Below are 15,371 nucleotides of genomic sequence, written 5' to 3' on the forward strand. Positions count from 1 at the left end.
GCAGCTCCATGACTTCCCAAGAGGTTATTATAGCTCAAGCAGTGAGAAACAGCTCTCACTGCGTAAGAAATTATTCCATTGTAGTATTATTCAAGCAATTAGAAATCCTACTGTGTACAAAATACCGTATCCCTAGGTAGCAATTTTGGGTGTTGTACCATGCCTACTTAAGTGTGTAGCTACAGCAAAAGAAGTACTATGTTAACAATACAACCATTTCTAAATCAAAAGACGAACAAATTCATAAAAACAGCAATATACTGTCATTGCAATGCACCGTTTCATTTGCTTTAGACATCAAAATTCCCAGTTCCAGAGTCTTCTGGATTCTTGATTTCTCTGCCATTTATAAATTCCTTATCTGGCCAAGGAGAGTGAGCAATATTTTATAGCATGGAGAAGATGTTCATAGGAAACAAGAGGTAACTTCCCTTTCCTTCCACAGCACTCCTGACTCTTAACTGCTCCAAAACACCCAAAACCTGGTCTTGCATTTTTCTGAGCTAGTACAACATACTGCCATAAGACTAAGCAGAACATTTTTAAGAATTTCTGAAGACCTGTAGTCAGCCTTTTTCTTTGGAAAATTAGATTGTGTCAGCATATTAACTTGGAGCATCATGTTAAACCCAGCTTTGCAAATTATATAGATGTGGGCTAAGAGGGCCAGAGCTTACCAATTACCCAGCTCTTAGGGTAGATTTCTTTTATAGACAGAAGCAGAAAAAGACTAATTTATTTAAGTCAGCTAGGATACTTTTACTGCTATTGGCTTCATTTGATGAGCTCCCAGGTACATTACAGTGATATTGATGAAAAAAAGTGGCACAACATGCCAGTGAGGTATGGAGGTGCAAAAACATGATTAATATCTACTTGAAATTCACAGAGTCAGTGCCAGATGTGACCACAGGAGGAAGAGCTCCCATCTTGGATGACCCTGGCATGTGGCCGCTTAAAGAGGAAATGTTTTGTGTAAAGAAGCAGGGGATGTGTGCTGGTCCAGAGCTTGGGAACCCCCCCCAGCTCCTGGCAGAGAGCCCACCACCAAACTGTGAGCTCAGGACCTCCCACCCCATGGCTGTAACTCCCTGCATCCCTGGGGAGGCAGGAGGCACAATGTGAGTTAAGTCTTGGTGCTCCTTCTCCACAGCTGTGACTTCAGGTATTGCTGAAGGACTTCCCACCCCTGCCTGGAGTGGCCAGGCACTCACAGGAGCACCTGTGGCAGGTGGGTCACTGCAGGGCTGCAGGATCCAGGGCTGAGGGCACCCTCCAGCAGGCTCTGCCCCAGGCATCCCAAGGTTTTGGGAGTCTGTTCAAGCTGTTGGCTGACACTGGGCCTCCTCGCTATTCAACCATCCAAAAAAGCCCCAGGGTTGGGGGGAAGGAAAGAGTGACTGTGAGAGAGGCGGGAAAGCACAAACACCTCTGTATGTAATGTCTGCATTTCATAAGACTTTCTGTTTCCATGGCAATGAGCAGGGTATAAATACCCAGCCTGATCTCCCTTGTGGCAGTGCATTCTGCTGCTCCCATGCTGCAGGGCCAGTCTGTGTGCAGACATTTTGATGGACATCTGCAAACCCTCTCTGGTAAAACTGTCAATGATTTTGTTCAATCTCAAGCCTATAGTTCACTGAGCAAAAGTGTTCTTTCCACTTCATTCACCTCAACTTACTTTCTGGCTCCTATAAACAAGCAAATAAATTCTTTCAAAACATAAAAATGGAGTATTGCATCCTTATTAATTTCTATTCAGGACAAGTAATCTATAGGAAGAACAAACATTTTAGTTGCTTTAGTTATATTTGGAGACAGACTCACCATAAGCAGTTCCAATAACAATTTAGTGTGATGAAAACTGCTAATGCTGTTGAATTTTGAGTTGTAATGGAGTTATAACAGATCCAGGTTAGCCAGTCACAGAGAAGCATAGCCTTAAGCTGAGTGCAATAATTAAAAAATAAGTGCCTATGTTTCGTAACACAGAAACCCTTCAATTGATTTTTCCAGGATGGGTGCAGTCTTGCATGAGATGCAGACAGAAATGGGTGGATTTTGTCACAAAAATCAAGCATGATCCTATGTACAGAATTTAAACATCTTATTTTAAAAGCTTCACTGCCCCTCAATTCATTTACAGGTATGGTAATGGCAGTGACCAGATTTGCCAAGACATCTCCTTTCCATTGACCCCCTGCTTTTGGAGTGTACAACTGAAAGGAGGAAAATTAAATGGCAGAAGAACAGAATATATGTTCCTGTATATCACATGTCTTCATTTGGAAAGGAGGTTTGCTTTTATGCTGAGGAAACTCAGTCAAACTCAAATTCAAGCTAAGGCAAGAGTGCTGGTATTTTCCACATAAATTAGTTGGGTAAATTACATATGGGAATCCCACATGGGTTAACCCAACCTGTTGTGTGGAGAACAAAATAAAAATGTCAAGCTGCCTGATTTTATCTTATGACAGTTAACAGAGGATAAAGCCAAAATGGAAATGAGAGAAATGTGCCTTGAAAGAAATCCATACTAGGATTAATTTCTTCCTGTATTCTTCTTGGTAACAAGCATGTAATATGGAAACAAATGGGGCTGGGAGCAGGAGGAGAGTCATGGAAAAGCCAGGGATGAAAGAACCCTTCCTGCTACCAACACTGTGTCACTTCTGACAAGTTGAAATTTTCCAGAGCAGCACTTATCCCCCCTTTAGGTTCTGAATAATACAAAGAGGCCAGTAGAGCCCAAATGTGAGGGAGAAGCAAAAAAGAGTGAACGTCCCCCTTAGCATACCTAGGATGGGTTTGCAGTTGAAACCATGAAGAGTAATTATTTTATAATCCCAATTCCTCACCCTCTTAAAATGAGCCTATGCCTCTTCCTCCAGTGAAAGCACACTTTCCTCCATCTCTTCACTTTTTATTTCTAAGCCAAACAATTAAAAATAACAAGAGCAAGAGAGAGCACTAAAGGAGTTTGGAAAAGGAAAATCTGTGTTGGCAGCGAGAGCTAGTCAAGATGTACATTAATCACATTGTGTAATCGAGACAGTTCTAATAGAATTGTACTGTAATCCCATGTTAAACTGAATCAGAGCTCATACAACTCTTCACACTAAATAATGTCACGATCCTGCGGTACTTTTAAATTGAAAACTCTTCCAAGAACTGAGAAATTGGTTTGACCTTTCCTTGGACACAGGTGAAGTGATTCATGTAACGACTGGAGGGGGAAGGGGACGTGGCATGAGTCACTTCTGTTTGTTATATGACAAGCACTTTCTCCTAACTGTTTACTTCACCAACTTTCATTTCCATCTGCTGCCCTTTGACCATGACAGAACATGTCATCCCCAAGATGTGGCTTACACTTGCTTCTTAGTGCTGAAATAGATCACAGAGGCTATTCAGTGGACCCAACCAACTTGAACAGAACAGGAAATTCTTGCTTGCACTGAAAAAAACACTTCTCAGCCACTGGCATGATTCTGATCTGGGACCTGTCACTGTGGCTGAAGCCAATGGAGGTGCAAAAAATGCATGAAAATGGTTTCCTGATTATCATTAACCACTTCTAATAAAAAATATCCCAAAATAACAAATATCATCACTTCTAATAACAAATATCCCAGTTAGACTTGTAGTCTATCTAGCTCAATAACTCTTTATCCAATGGGGGCCAAACCCAGATGCCTAGAAGAGTTTAGAAGCAGAGGGCAAGTATTTTTCCTCATTTCCCTGTTTCTAGAAGTCAAGGACTTGCCTGTACAAAGATTCCTGAGACAGATTTCCCGTGCCATGAGGATTCTTTTTTCCACAAGGACAAATTTCTGCCTGCAAGGATTAGAATGCCCTGTATGCACTTTCCCATGCTGTCCTGAGGATCAGACACAGTTCTTGCCAAAGGTGAATGCTGCTCTGTAACTCCAACTCTTCAACAAGTGCTCCCAAGTGACTCATGGGGACTTCCCCAAGCCATTTGCTTGATGACAGAGAGGGCTAATGAAGGAAAAAACCCCAAAACTCAACTCTTAAAAAAAATTTAGTCAAATATTACAATTTTAAAAGTGTACATTTGGTGAATGATAAATTGAAAATACTAGGAATAGGCTGAAGGGTTATTTTTCAACATTTCCCTTCCATGTGAGCAGAATGATAATTGTGTCCTTGATGTGTCAATATCAGTTACACACTGAGAGAATTCTTTTAAGATGGTTTTTTAAACTCTTAAATCAGAACACATGCACCAAGGTGAACATGCTGTGGAGGCAGGAACATTGTCACTTCCCTAAGAGTGACAGCATCACCGCTGTCTATCAGTGACACACTGTAAAAAGGTACAATCTTCCATAAAAGCCTTTCCAGTAATTTTGGGAAGCTGCAGGCGGGATATCCTCTGATGTCACATACTCTGATGTGCCAACGCCAAGACCATAAGCCCCAGGATGTCCCAGATATGGCTCTGTGTTAGCCTGGAAGCTGGACAAAGTTACCATCTGCAGGCTTTGCACATCTATCAGAAAAGGAGCACAGAGCCCTGGAGTGTGTTACAGACAGGTTCATAAACAAAGAGACAGAGATGCAAGCCTTTCCTTTTCTCCATTTGTTTTCAGGGCTGTGGATGAGTTGGGTACGCCTTGCCAATGTTCTTTACAGTGAATAAAGGCATTTTTTCTTCTGCTATTATCACCAAGAGGTGATATCCATGTGACTGTTCTGCATTCAGCTGGCACCTCTGACAGTCTGGCCTGCACTCTGTCCATCAGCACTTGACAGTGGCCTGTAACCTCAGATTAAAGGGATGCCTCTGAGTGCCTGTGCATGCTGCTGCCCATGGATAGCTGCTCCATGCCTGCAGGAAGGCTGTGGTAGCCAAGGAGAGAATTCCTACAGGTAGATAAGCATAATCAGGCGCTGCATGCTCTGACATGCAGCAGAGCATCTGCAGCAAACTGGGACTGTACTGATGGGGATTAATAAGAAAAACGTTCTGCCTAATACCAGAGGAGATTTTAAATTGGACGGAGAGGAAAAAAGAGAGAGAAATATTTTTGCGAGATACTAAAACCTTAAAAAAATAGCAATGATTCTTTTGCAATTGGATCCATAAAAATATACTCCATAATCCATGGAAATCTGCTACAGTTCTCTGCTTACTATGGCATTACATCCCTTGGTATTAACTGGAAAGGCAGCAGTGTATATGTGCATGTGAGTGAGTGTGACAGCACTCAGGAGGATGAGAACGAAGCTTTTTTCTTTTTGACGGCCTTTTAATGAATGAAAAATGAAAAATTCAAAGCTTTGCCACGTGATACTCATCTCCACATTTGGCATCTGGGATTAATTCTGCAGGCTTGCTATGTGTGGATGCCCCTGCACATCTCCAACATAGGGACCAGGAGTGCAGCATCCAGCCCATGGTGCTGCTGTGTCCTTGCTTCCTGGGGATATTGTCTCATCACAGCCAGGAAGAAAAACAAAACAAAAATCCAAGCAGGCATCTGCAGAATTGGCTTAGAGACTTAACATTCAGGAGAGTTTACAGCAACACCTGACTACCAAACTATTGCATTTGCTAAATATTTCAGCAGACAATGCAAATAATTGAAGCTAAAACCATTTCTTTGTGAGAAAAGAATATGGAGAGACAGGCCAGGATCTTGTTTGGCTTATGCTGGGCATATTAAATGAATCTTAGCTGGTGTTGATAAGTCTGTCAATCCACAAGAGGGGGAAAAATGCCTTAAAGGAAATAAGCAGAGCAGGAAGAAGGAAATCTGTATTCAGGACAGTGCTCTGGGTACTGGATTGCAGCAGTGATGGAGAGAGTGGAGGTGAAAGGGAGAAGCACATAGTATTCCATATGCTGTCCTGATTATCAGGCAAGTTGGCTGAGGCCCTGAGTTATCTGACTGGGAATAGGTGTGTAAATAGCAAGTAAATGCTATCTCTGATCCTTTTAAGACTTTTAATAGCTGTTTTAGATTCAAATGCTGAGAAACATACAAGGAAGGTGTCAAGGGTATGCCTGGAAAAGAGTGGAGAGCAGCCACCTCTGTAGTTTCCAGGGATGCTGTCTTCAACACAGGGACAATCCTTACCCAAAGGAGTGCAGGGCACTGGCAGGGTGGTGTGCTAACACCACTTCTTTTGCTCTAGCTGAATAAGGGAGCATTTGAAAAAGCATTCAAGTGCAGTTCTGGTTGAGAAGCCAAATGTCTGAGTTAAATCCATGTAGTGCCAGACTTAATATCCCCTGCTGAGAGGCAGGGCCATGTTTGCATGACTATACAGGCTCCTGCACTGGAGCTGGACAGGAACACTTATTTCAGAGTTACTAAATGCTGTACAAAGGTAAATATTTAGACATCTATGCATACAAATGCACACTCGATAGGTTTACAAATGTGCTTATGTAGTTAGGCACCTGCTCTTAATCAGTGTGAACCTTACGTAACTAAATCCTTCTGGAAATCCCACCAAGTGTGGTGTTTTGTCTTGCCCTTTCCATTCTATAGGATCCAGCCCACTGACTGCCACTGAGGCTTTTTTACCTATGTGGCTCAGTTCCCCCTGAAGATGGAATGGAGGCTTCTGCATCGTATAAATACCTTTTAATTTCTATTCTTTTCAGCCATCTGAAAAAGAGATCAAATAGAAGATAAGGCACAGTGTTGAAGATTGCATGCAAGATGTTTTCCGTTACCATCTGTATGGCTAATTACCTTGTCAAGTGAGCAGTTTGCCTTATCTCTCTCTTTGAGTGACCACATTCACACCTCCCTCGGGAGGGGACATTGCTGATAACAGACTATTGAATATCGGGGCATGACTGATAAGAACTGTAACATCCCATTGTGAGATGCTCCGCCCACAGGGAGGAGCCAAGCATGGCTCCTTCTGAGATTCTGGAACACCAGCACGGCTTTCTCCACGGAATTCCCCAGAGGAACAGCAGCTGCCTCTTCCTCCACTGGATCTTCAGAAGAAAGAATACATCCTTCTCTACAGATCCTCCTTGCTCCAACAGAACCACCCCTGACACTGCAGGAGGGCTGCAGCCACATTTCCAATTGGGCTGCCACCAACACCCTGCCCAACAAGGTGTCAGGTTGGGTTCTGACTCTGTCAGTGTTGTTCTAGTGGACTGCATTGTTTATTTTATTCTTTGTTTTCTTCCCTATTAAAGAACTGTTATTTCCTGCTCCCATATTTTTTGCCTGAGAGCCCCTTAATTTAAAATTATAGCAATTCGGAGGGGTGGGGAGGGTTTACATTCTCCATTTCAGGGGAGGCTCCTGCCTTCCTTAGCAGACTCCTGTCCTTCCAAACCAAGACACAAAGCATCTCTAACAGGGCAGCACTTGTCTGGCTGCCCACATCAGCCTATGGCCACAACTCCCTTCCTCATCCATTGCTTCAGGACTTTACACTGTGAGGATGGACAGAAGATATCCAAGGCAAGGAAGGATCCAGAAAGGTGGTGGCATTCCCAGGGTGACAAGGAGCACAGCTCCTGCATCAGTCCTGGCCATGGGCTGCTGTCACAGGCTCCAAACCACTCGGAAGGGCTGGACATGTCCTGCACAGCCCTGGCACAAAGCAAGCTCATGCAGTTTGCCAGTGATGCTGACCCATCAGGTCCTACAGGGAGCAGTATTATCTGGAGGAATGGGGGGCAATAATGTTTGACCTGACAGGGACGTTCACAAGTCATTCTGGAGGCTCCCAGATTCACAATAATGAGGTTTCTGGTGCAGCTGCCCACATTTCCCTTTGAATTTTCTCCTTCTTCTTGAGTTAACTTAGGTAACCTTGGACTTCCACATATGCAATAAGCCCTAGACTCAGTCAGTGGACTGGCTGTCAGCCACAGTCAGGTGACATCCTGGCCCACTTTGTATGTGAACAGCATCTCGCAGCTGAATAAATGGCTGATTCTGAGCAATCTCTGTAGAAATCTGTGGGGACTGTTCTACCTGTGACTGATAGGCTCGCTGTGCCTTCCTCACCACCTGAGGGATTTGCACTTGACCAGACTTATAAGTGTATTTATGAATTCCAAACTTTGTTATTGCAATTCCCTATTCCTGCATATACAATTGCCAAGTTTAAAGAGGCAATTGATTTAGAACATCACATCTTCTCAAAAGCACAGCCTGCAACCAACAATACCTCATCCTCTATATCCTAGTCTCAATTCTGCTGCTACCCTGAATACTGAAAAAGAAACTGAAAAATCCTGTGTTCCTTTCCTGGGCTCTTCAGGGGAGTGCATAATGTCCCCAAGGACTGGCTGCACTGTGTGTCATTTGGATCTCCCACAACATCTCCAGTGGTCAACTGTAAAGTTTGTGGCAGAGCAAACTTTTAGAAGAGAACAGGAACAAGCCACGCTTGATTTGAAGAGAAATTCAAGACAATTCCTTTAGTTCTAATCCAGCTAGTTATCATTTAGGAGGGATACCTAGACTCCTGTGATGAGTGCTAAAGAGCCACATATTTTAAAAAGGTGAGAGGAAAATGTACATATACAAAACCTACAGGTATGGACACACATTTCCAAGCATTCTTTAAAAAGCTGCTCTATCTACCTCACACCACAATACAACCTTATCCTCTGGACATATCACACAAAGGTTTGAACTACCTCAGAAGCAAAAAGGGAGGATTGCTGCAAGGTCAGGAGCACTGAGTACTTACTGCAAACACCACTGATAATTAAACCACTTTTTTTTTTTTTGGTCAAAATTTGTCCATTTAATAATACCTTGCCTTTCTGCAATCAGTTGGATTCCAGCTGTATATGCCTCATTCTGAAGAGCAAAACTGTCAGCATAATGGGCACATTTCATCTCTGGGGTGAGATGTGGCAAATGTCAAAGGAGCATCAAAATCCTTCCTGAACTGCAGAGTTCACCTCATGCTCACATACAGAGAAGTCCCAGGGCTCAGTGGCGTGGCAAGGGGCCAGTGGTCACAAGTGTCTTCCATGGAGAAAAAGTCATACCTGAGAGGATACAACCAATGTAAACTCTGAAATTACCCTTCCAGACTTGCTCTTGCAGAAGGGAAGTTTCTCCTGCCGTACATTATCTGAATCCCAGAAACTCAGTTGCACCCTTAAGGGTCCATTGATTGTTTTAAAAGGCTCCATGAAAGGTAATTATCAAAAGATTCATTATGGGGAAAAAATCCTTAGGGATCTGAAAACTGAAAAAACAAAGGATAGAAGTCACAGGTTTAGTCTTCTGCCTTCTTCATCCTTCCTGGAAGCCTCTACTGGCAAGGTCTGGAAATACGTTTGATTATCTCCAAAAATGACAGGAGATGAAGGCACTCAGCACCTTGCACAATCAGGTACTTAATGTCCTTACCCTCCCTGGGGCTCTGCTGCTGACAGCAAATGAACTGATAGCTCCTGCTGCTCCCACCAGCCTGGCTCTCTGTGTCATCCACCTACACACTCACACATTCATTCTCTCCCTCATGATTTATTCATTCAATTTATTTATTTATGTAGGTCATTTTCAGTAGTAGTTTTACAAATAATGGCAAGAAGTGAAAAAAGAGCAAGACAGAAACAAAGTTAAGGAGAGAGTTGGTGGCACGCAGGGATTGGCAGGGGGGAGCTCTGCTGCGCTGAAAACAAGGTGTATGCCAGAGGAGTGTTCCTGATTTCCTCCTCAGGCAGAGCCTGAGCAAATTCCAAGGGACATCAGCTTCACCAGCTTTGCTTGACTCTGACTCCCACAGCCAACCCACCTGGGGCTCATGCCCTGCTCCCTGGCCTTGCAGGGTCTTTCTGACTGCACTTGGGGCCTTTTGGAGCTCTCTGAAGGCATTTCTCCGTGTAGAGACAACTGTTTCATTTTTCCAGGCATTTAGTCATTAACTGTCTTTTAAAGCTTTGGTCACAGGGGTCTTTGCAGTAAAGAACAATATATTGCCTAACCTATGTGCCTAAATTAGATTACTTCTCTTTATTTCCTTTTTATCTACTCTCTAAAGAAACTCCCTTTTCTACACTGAACCCACAGGAACTCCCGGGAAATCACCTTCCTAAGGACATAATCAGACATGGTAAGCTGATTTTAAGGCTTTCTGTCACTGAAAGAAGCAGTCTTGGTCCTTCACCTTGCGTGCTTTTTCCTGTCTTGCTCCTCTCCCTTCCCCTAATCCTACCTGTTTCCCACCCATGCTTCCTTACTTTTGACACTTACCTGACCCCTGGCTGAGCCGATTCAGCTCATTGAACTGACAGAAAATAAATCCAGAGAAGTAAAAAAAAAAAAAAAAAAAAAAAGGACAGTAGTTTTCTGATGGGTTAATGAGCTGCATCAGCTCAATGAATATGAAAGTCAGCCCAAGGGTGAGTCAGGATCATGTAGGAGGGAGTGTGAAGAGCAAGGAAGATTGACCCTTTTCACAGTGGAAAGTGATCAAAAGAGCTCAGTTTGTCTCCACTAATGGTATCCTTAGGTGGGAATATAAAGTAGATGCCTGGAAACAGACAGAATTTATCCTTGCTGTTCTAGCTCTGCAGAGCTAGAATGAATTTATATTTCATTTTCTTTCCTTTCTATGCTCAGCTGGCATGTTCTACCACAATTCATAGCCTGAGAGTGTTACAGAGACCCCCTTCAAGCACAGCATCTCTACACTGCTAAGAAAATCTGTCCCTCAGATGTTTCACAAATACAAGAAGCACTGGAAAACATTAGATATCAACTATGACCTGCCCTGTTATGGAGTCTAGTGGAGAACCACATGAGGGGAGCTAAGAGCAGCACAGTTGTCAGACTGTGAAAGTCAAATTGTGACAATGAAATGAAACCTTGGCTGCCCCATTTTTTGATACCTTCATGTCACAGACATGTTTTCTGAAAAATCCTTTCCTTAGGATTTTTTCTCCTGAGAAGCTGAGAGGCCTCAGAAACAAAATGTAAACAATGATTATCTGCTGCTGTGGAATGCAACAGGTGGAGCTGTGATTGGTCTCATGTGGTTGTTTCTAATTAATGGCAAATCACAATCAGCCGGCTCAGACTCTCTGTCCAAGACAAAAGCTTTTGTTATCATTCTTTCTTTTTCTAATCTTAGCTAGCCTTCTGATGAAATCCTTTCTTCTATTCTTTTAGTATAGTTTTAATGTAATATATATCATAAAATAATAAATCAAGCCTTCTGAAACATGGAGTCAGATCCTCGTCTCTTCCCTCATCCTCAGACCCCTGTGAACACTGTCACACCTTCACACCAAGACTGGGCACTTTCTTCATGGTACACTGTGCCAAGCATAAGGTACATAACATGTTCTGCTCAGCAACAATGTCAGTTCAGTGAAACTGAAGGTTCTGTGATACACTGAAGGTCAAAGAAAATAATTTCATATTCCATAAATCTGTAAAGCATTGATTACACAATGGGGAAAAAAAATACACCAAAGCAAGACTTTTTACTTAATGAGCACAACCAATTCCCATTGTTCTTCCAAAACAAAGAGGACTTCTCCCAATGTCCTTCACTTTGGATTAGTAATCCTTATCTAACAGGAGGAGAGCTCCTTTTCTTTTGATCTGTGGACATGAGCACCAAACCAGCAATTACAGCAAATGCAGGTGTCCTCTCTGGTTTTGGAAAAGTAATTTTTGAATGCACATGTGGCATCTCAGCATTTTCCTAGCAATGTTCTGGAAATGCTTTTGTCACTTCTGCTTCCCCCATGGTGTAAGAAATGATGTGCTCTGCCCCAGACTTTCCTGCTCAGGCTGTGATGGAAGCACAAAGCAGAATGTGCATCAAAGGGTTAAATACCACGTGGAGACCTTCAAGGCCCTGAAAATGTAATCTCTATTCTGATTGCAAAATCTGCAGAAGATATTTTATTTCAACAAGGCTCTCAGCCTCTCTTCATGGGTTAAGGAGAAATATTTTCATTTCCTATCTGCATTATCACTTTTTACATTCAGAACACATGCACACAAATCCAGTCTGAACTACAGACATTAAAGTGGTGGGTGCCTGCCCTGGCAGTAGTCTCTAAGTCTTTTTTTTAGGAGTCTGTTTGTAAGACTCCTTGAATCAGAGTCCTCCAGTGGTCTAACCAGTATCCTAGCTTGCTTTCAACCCCATCAGTCATGACAAGTTATGGATTGTATTTCTCCTGCCTCAATTTAAAACTAGTCTGGCTTCCCACAGTTCTTTCATTTCTCTAACTTTCTCCCTTTTTCCTATGACTAACATTTGTTTTTCTGAGTTAAAATTTGTGACAGGTTTCTACCCATGGCCCAGGACTAGTGTAAATAGTGACTCTGTTCTGTAGCAAGTTGGTTTCCTGTTGCAACATCACCCACACTAAGGAAACCACATCTGTTCAGAGACTGACCCATTTTAAGAACAGTTATTTTTAGGCTGTAGAAGATTATCAGTCATTGAGACAAAGGGCTCAGGTGAGTCCTTAAAAAATTAGGAGAGTAGGGAAAGCCTTCTGATATACTGAGATACTGGAGGCAGATGGGAGAAATACCATTTGCAGGTGGCTCTGCTTAGGGAATTAAATTAATTATTATTTCAAGATAGTTAGACATTTTTTGTGTTTGAAAATGAAACAGTGCTCTGACAGGAAGGACTAAACAGACTAATGGGTGAAATTGTTGTGGGCTACAAGACAGGCTTTTCTACTTCAGTGTGGGCAGGGAGGATGACATCCGCCATCTTCAGTGCTCTTTGCCACTTCTCCTGCATGTTCTGAATACTGTGATTTATGGCTCTTATCACAGGAGAGATTAATGTCCTGGCCAGGTTGATCCCTGCCTGCTGCTCTGTGCTGTGCACACAGATGGACACCTCCAGTGCCTGTGTGTGTGCACAGGGGCTCCTGTCACCTCTGCCCCTCTGGGCGCAGCTCAGAGCATGGCAAGAGTCCGAGTCCTCCCAGGTAAAACACCCAGAGCTGATAAACACCTGCCCTGTCCTTCACTTGTCCCTTCTCACCCCTCTCCAAGATGTGGGGATACATTTTGCTAGCACAGTGAAGCCTGGACACAATTTCCTCCTGCAATGTAATGTTACAAAGAAGGAGGTGATGTGATACAAACCTAAGGTGGGAACCTCTTCAACAGGGAAACTTTGGGGTGAAATGAAGGGACAGCTTGATAAGAGCTCAGACTCAGCACTCCCTGAGGAAACCTTCATTGTTTTCCTGTCACATTTTAGACTGATAAATAACTCTTGTGCATAGAGATTTGTTGCTCTTTTCTGACTGGATTAACTGCAATTAAGATAGACCTTCTTTGCATGGAGAAAAGGCTCTGCCCAGCTATTCTGGCAGCAGACATTTTGCACTACAGAACTTCATGGTCTCTTTTTACCTAATAGAAACAGATTAACCTACACTGCAGAAAGACACTGTTTGTACAGTATTAAAGGATCTACCCAGGGAAAGGTGCAGAATAATCAGCTTTTAAGTACATATTTCACTGATTTTCAGCAGCTCTCCCATGTACACAAACCCATCCCTAGAAATGTTAGGGTTTTTAGCTACATTCTGGCAAGTCAAAGGAACAGGAATTGATTTTCATTTTCATTCCTTGTTTTATTCCAGAAAATGTTCAGTTTTTATCTCCTGATGTACTGGTATTTTATGTACTGTACCTCTGAGTAGGGCTCTACAAGATGCTAAAGAGAAGGAGGGTTTTTTATGTCTGTCTTTGTAAGAAAACATATTATACATTTATGAAAAAAAAATCATCAAAAAGACTGCTCTGTATTTCTGTCTGCTCCAAAGCAGCCTTAACACAAACCACTGATAAGTCTAGTTCATATGCTTGTGCAGGGAACAGGTTTCCAAAGTCCTGTTTCAGAGAGCCCTGATTAGATAACACATAACAGAGAGAAACCACGGGCTAGAGGACTTTGTTTTCATTTGCAGCTCATTAGAGGCAGCCCGGAGCTAACCTGGCTGGGAGATATTGGATCAGGATAAAACCAGGCACAGACAAAATAGCACTGTTTACACTTGATACAGCTGTACCCTGAGTTCCCACAAAACCAAAAAATAATAAGCCACCAAAGGAAGAGGCACTGTCTTCAAAAGCCTCAAAATCCATGGACTCAATTGCTGCAGTCCAGTACTGGTGGGGGTTCTTGCACTGTAAAGCTGGCCAGGAAAAGCACCCTTAGCCTATGGAGGTGACTTTACCCTCCTACAGTTTCAGATAGGAAATCAGACCAAACTCTCTTCCTGCTGCAGAGGATGAGACAGGCAAGTGGTGGAGGCAGGTCCTAACCAGTTCCTCCTAGACTAGTCTTAGGGCTCTCTTAAGCCAAATTAAGAAGGCTATCTTAGAGGGGAGGAGAAAGAAGAGTGTCCCTGTATATCTAATATAATTTCTAAATTCATTTAGTTAAAACAGTATGTGTTATGTGAGCAAGGCTTATTGTCAGAAAGCTAATTCTTTATAAAATGAGAAATACAGTGGTGCCACCTCTTACAAAGGAGACATGGGCTGGAACTACAGCTGAATTGCATGATGCCTTCTAAAAATACCAGAATGTAAGGATTAGGTACAAGTGAGTTAATAAGGTGTTGCATTCTGAAGGCTGCTTAAAATTAGCTGTGAATGTGCTTTCGCTTGTCCTAAATGCAATGCAGAAAGACAGATTTTTTTTTCTTCTCTTTCAGCCTTCCTTTGAGCTGTCATACTCTGGGAAGTCTGGGTCTGTAGGCACCAGAGAGAGAGATTTTGCTCTGTTGTTGCTCTTCTTTCCAATCTTGCTCTCAGGCCTGAAGGAATCAGTTCCAGTAAGTGACATTCTGAGGTGAAGCACAGTCATTTCCCCACACAATTTGTTTTGTTTGCACTACGGCACCATTGGGCAGTGCTGTGCCTTCTGGTGAAAGCACTTTTCACAAAAAATGCCCACTTTCAGGATCAAATCATTTCCTATAAACCACCCAAACAAAAGATAGAAGGGGGATAGAAGGGGCTACAGCTCTCCTGGCTGAACCCCAACTGAAAATAAAACATTGCCAGGATTTACTGAGATTCTACTGTGTCTTCTGCATTCTACAGCTGTGCAGAAAGGTTACAATTTTTAGCATTTTGCACAGTGCTGCAACTAGCCACAGGCTATTAATTACTTCTGCAATCAGTAGGGCAGGGAATCTTCCACATTTAACTGTGTAGCAGCATGAACTGTGGGCTACATGCAGTTCTCAGGATGTGGTCTGTGCTCCACAAAAATCTCTGAACAATCTCTCAGCCAGGTGCTGCCTGGCCCCACGCACAGGATTTCCTGTCCCTCTGCCACAACAGGCTGTATTTGGTTAGGTGTGAGAAGTTGGTGCTTCCAGGTGAAAT

The sequence above is a fragment of the Camarhynchus parvulus genome, chromosome 1 (assembly GCF_901933205.1).
Source record: "Camarhynchus parvulus chromosome 1, STF_HiC, whole genome shotgun sequence".
NCBI lineage: Eukaryota > Metazoa > Chordata > Aves > Passeriformes > Thraupidae > Camarhynchus > Camarhynchus parvulus.